Here is a 5844-nt window from a genome sequence, read left to right on the forward strand (position 1 = left end):
GGTTAGAGAACTTATAAATTAAATTTTACATATTGTTACATCATGGTCCAACTAATAAATCTACATCATTAAACTTCCATAAGTAATATTACTTATGGAAGTTTAAACTGCAATAAACAGTTTGCTTTCCGTAGCTCAAACACATCGCTGACTTATCACCTTCAGCACAAGCATCCTCTGAAATATCTGAGCAGTTTTGTGCAGACAATTCTGTGTGTACCTGCCACTTCTGTTCCTTGTAAAAGACTGTTTAGTTCGTCAGGGTACATTGTCAACAAACTGCAATCTTGTCTACTTCCAGAAAACGTTAACGTCCTCGTTTGTTTACGTGACTGGCTAAAGTGATGTCTACTTGTACTTGTCAATTAAACTGAATACAGTATAGCAGGCATTAAGTGCCTTGTTTGTTAACGTTTGTGAATACTTTAGTTAGTTAACGTTTACCGATAACAACTTCACCTCACCAGTGGTGAAAAGCAGGTTATTCTGTCGACTTCAGAATTAATCGATTAATTGATTAAAATTTTAGACGATTAATCGAACAAAAAAAAATTAATCAGTACCAGCCCTAAGCAGAACACATGGTACTCTAAATGTTGTTGGTTTTGAGTAAAGAAAATGCATTTAAGGTATCAAGCCCATATGAAGATAGAAATATATTGCACTAGAAAGTCCGAGTGTTTTGGTAAGTTTTGTTATCTTGGAGATCTAATTGGATCAGCCAGTGGAGCAGAAGAGTCATTAAGATCAAAAGTAAGATGTATCTTCCCGGTGGGCACAGGACGTAAAAAAGACGTCTTTTAAACGTCTATTGAACGTTTTGGACGTCTTTTGAACGTTCAAAAGACGTCTTATTTAGGTCCTGCGCCCACTGGGTTGGAACTTGTCCTAGACATGTTTTACTTTTTCTTTATTCTCCACTTCTAACAACAAAAGTGACATCCTTAAAGAAAATTTATACACTAAATGCATCCATAGTCTTATACTGAATGGGATTGAAATTAGGAATTAAAGTTTATGATGTTCATCATCCGGAAAGAACAAAGTAGATCAGATGGATTATGGTGTCTTTAAAAGATATAAAAAGAAGCAATGATCTTAGAGAGTTTGAGAGTAGTAATTATAGCTGATAGTGTGTATCAGAGAATATTATAATGATGATAATGATGATGATGATGATGTGATGATGATGATGATGATGATGATGATGATGATGATGATGATGATGATGATGATGATGATGATGATGATGATGATGATGATGATGATGATGATATACACATTTATATAAAATATATCCTGAATTTTAAATAACAATAATATATATTTATAGGTACTATTTTAATGGAGTCCCGGTCATAAACCTAGCCCCAGCCCCGGCTATGTTTTATTAAACTCAGCCCCGGTTAAATATCAACCCCGGTCACTTGCTAGTAGCAATATTGATCAAAGATCGATTGAATGCTCCTGTAACATGCATTCCAGATGAAAAAGATGTTGCACAGACACAGTTAATCCAGCTGCAAGAAGATACATCTGCAAGATTGATGTTCGAAAAGGAGAACTTAGTTGCATTCTGGTCAAAAATTGGTGCCAGTTACCCAATGTTATGTGAAATGGTAAGTGCTATTGCCATTTGCATCAACTTACAGATGTGAATGTGGATTTTCCACAATACTTATGCTAAAGACATAACAAAAAAGTATATTGAACATTGAATATGATATGAGGCTAGCACTATCAAAGACAAAACCAAGAATCGAAAAACTGTGTGCTAAAAAGCAAAAACAATTATCACACTAACCAAATGTATAAATAAAATAAATAATTTTTTTTTGAATTGAAAATCAGTACTTTTAATGTTTTTTTGGGAAAATATGTTTGATATTTGCAAGGGGTCACTGTTTTCTGTCAAATCTCAAAGGGGACGCCGGACTTAAAAAGGTTGAGAACCCCTGATACATATATACACACAAACTTTTTATAAAACTTAAATTTTGTTTAAAAATCATTAGAAAAAATATGTGCATGTGTATGTTTTACTGTTTACACACATAATATATTAGTTTTGATTCATAATAGTATTATATATAAAACAACTATGATAAAGGATATTTTAAAATTGGTTCATGTTTCTTACAATTTATCTAGTGCTACTTTGAACGTTATTCAAAGTATGCGAAAAAATGCATACAATAAAGTATGTTATGCCATTGCTAGGGAAAATAGCTTTAGTAGGCTAACAAACTTCTTTAGATTTTACAAGCTTAATAAGTTTATAAACAAAAACCATGTAACTTAGACAATAAGCTGCTATACTAGATGAGGCAGGGTACAAAGTATTTTGACTAATTGTATGAGAAAAATATCTGAAATAACTAATTCATTTTTTCAACAACTGATAACAACCAATAAAAAAAGTAAAAATTTAAATAATCAACATATAAATCATTTTGATACTTTGATGTTTAAGTTTTGAACAGTTTCATATAAATTCTTGTCTAAATTACAACTTTTGTATTCAAAATTAACCTGCTATTCCAAGTAACCCTGGTTTACGATAGTCTTATAACTGGTTGCATAATGTATTTTAGCAAAGAACCCTTTAGCTTTTTCAGTTCTTTTTTTGTTTCTTCTTTCTTTCGCTTCGTTCTCCCAGCTTTATGTTTTTTTGTTTTTTTGTTTCAGTCAGACATTTTACTATATAAAATTTAATTACATTTAAAGTAAAACACGCACACGAAAATATGATCTCCAAGTTATTGGTTCATTGATCGCATAGTAATACTGTAACTGCATTACATGTGGCTAAGAAAAAGAAGATATTTTCGTAATCTCGTTTATGCCTACAAAGTATTACAGTCTAAAACTACGAAGGTCATAAAACCATCTTTTTTGGTACCCAGAAATAAGAATCAGTCTAAAAAAAAAAATCAAATTTGATTCATTACGCTTTTGCTCACAAAAAAACTTTTATTTTAACATTAAGTGTTAACAACTTGGCTTTATATCTTCAAATCAATAGTTACAACCATAACAAAGTCTTAGCAACTGGTAAAAAAGTAAAAATTTTGCAAAACAATACTTTTAAAATAGTTATGCAAATGAGCTCAAATTTTAACATTTTTTTCTTCATAGTGATAAAACTCAGTTGAGACAAGGTTTTTGTTTAATGCATTTTAGTTATGAAATTTTATCATATTAATCTTGTTGGGTCGCCTAATTTTTTAGAGTTTGTTCGTTTTTTAAGCACTATTTCTTAAACATTCTCAATTATTTTGTCTCAAATGAATTTTGTTACTATGTTCATGATATGTTCTAAATTTCACGTTGTATATTTTGAGTAATTATTTCACAAAAATTTGGTCATTTTAACTTTTTAATTGGTTGACCGAGGTAAAGATTTTCTTTGGTTAATAAAGGTAATGATGTATTAATACTTTATATATAATGTTTTCAAAATAAATCTTTACGATAGTTCCAATTAATATTTTTATATTACTTTGGGTACCGAAATTAAAAAAAGTTTTTTATAAATTAATCTTTTAATAAAGAGCGTCTATTTTTTGGGACTTATTTTTTAAAAAATATCAACGTAAAACAGCTACATTGAAAAAATGACAGGGCAAGACACGTAGATCTATAATGAACTAAGATCAGTTAGTTTACAATGTTAGTTGTAATATAATAATATAAGTTGTGATATATAATAGCATAAAAGACTATTACAAAAAAAAATAGAGTAAAACCGGGTCGAATAGCACACTATATCATTCCGCACACTGATCGAAATTATCAAATAAAAACTAAACGGATATGGCTATGAAAAAAATAAAAATAGATTCAAATACAGAACCATCTTTTCTATTCGAATTGATAAAATTATATTCTGATTCAACTCCATTTTTTTCTTTTTTTATACAACTTTAACTGGGAGTCAAAATATTTTATATATTTTGTATCGTTGCGAACAAAATAGCGCTTGAACCGAAACTGATATAAAAATAATTTTAGCACTATCTTGTTGGAAATTTAATTTTATTTCTGATAGTATAATTTTATACTACTAGAACAAAAAGTTAAATAAAAAATCGAAAAAATTAAAAAATCTTTTTTTTTTGATAAAACCGCCCACTCGATTAATTACTTAGTTAGTTTTTCGCAAGTGACTAAGCGCCTATCTTTATCTAATTAACTTAGTGTTAATTCTGGTTTAATTAAAAATGAAAAATAATGTTATTTGTTAATATAATCATCTCTTACTCATTTAAAACCAATTATTATGTATTATTGTTAATATAATCATCACTCACTCAACTCAATTTAAGTCAACTAAAAAAACAAAAGCACTCAAGAAAGACGATACACAAGCCACATTAACTGATATGAAAGAAAGTAAAACATCACTGAGAAAAGCTGCATTCAAACATGGCGTTCTAGTCTCAACGTTCAAAAATCGCAAAAATGACAACAACAAAGGCTTCCATGGCTCAGGTACAAAACGGTACTCTCAAATGAAACAGAAAGATTTATGGTGCGTGCGTTTCAATTACTTGGTAACTGGGTTATGATTTACCCCAATTGAAATCCTAGAACTTGTATGTGGCTACCTTAAACACGAAGATCAATTGCACTTATTCAAAAATGGCAAGCCTGGTAAAGACTGATTTTATGCCTTTATGAAGAGATGGTCATAAGAAATTTTAACAAGAAAAGTGGATAACTTAGCATTTAGAGAACCACTTCTCGTACGCCAGAAACATTTGATCGTTATTTTGAATGCGTTGCCAAGCAATATCAACAGACTGGTATAACTTCTGGGTCGCATATTTGGAATTGTGATGATACAGATTTTTCGGGTGATCAAGGCAAAGCAATCGCAGTGTGTCGAAAAGGGACAAGAAGTGCATTTAACTTACTGGAACAATAAAAAAATTAATTTTTCTACCAGAGCATTCTTCACATATTCTACAACCATTGGATAGAGGTGTCTATTGTCATGTCAAACAAGCATGGAAAGAAATTCTTACAAAGTATTACAAAGACTCAAAATGTAAGAATTAAGATAAACAAAATTTTCCACCGTTTCTCAAACTGCTGTACGAGAGAGGTAAATGTTTTACACTCTATCATGCAATCGCTGGTTTCCACTACACTGGCTTATTTCCAATTAATAAAAACATACTGAAAGTTGCTAAACCTAACGCAAAGCGTAGACTCTCTATGCCAAGTACTCAAATGCCTGAGCAAACTTAGCAAAACAATAAAGAACACGTACCAGCAGCCAAACGATTAAAAGTTGCAAAATGTTGGAATGCGAGAATTCGATGTGTCGGGAACGGTTGTGCAAAGAAACATGTTTACCAAAGAAATGTGTAGTTGCAACTAAATTTTTTTGTTGCAAAAAATGTAAAAACTTAAATATAGTTTTTTAAATATAAGTTGTTTTAAAAAAAAATTAAAAAAAAGTTAAAATTTAAAAACTCAATGTTTTCTCAAGTGTGCGGTTTTATCAGAATGTCGCCTAAAACCGCACAATTTTTTTCTTCACATTTAATATTTTCGATAACTTTATTATTATTTTTTTAACATATATTTATATTATATTATGTAGTTTTTATTACCTATCTAATAAAAAATAAATAAAAATAAAAATGAAAAGTAAAAAAATTATCTAATTTTATTGATAAGTGTGCGGTTTGACCCAGTTTTACAATTCAGCGTACTAACAATATAAAGCTAAACTTCCGAAAGGATTTCATAAGGATCTAATCATCAGAACCTTAAAATGTAAACATATTTATTTATAACATTTAAATATATTGAAAAGTTATTATAATCCAA

The sequence above is a fragment of the Hydra vulgaris genome, chromosome 03 (assembly GCF_038396675.1).
Source record: "Hydra vulgaris chromosome 03, alternate assembly HydraT2T_AEP".
NCBI classification, from domain to species: Eukaryota; Metazoa; Cnidaria; class Hydrozoa; order Anthoathecata; family Hydridae; genus Hydra; species Hydra vulgaris.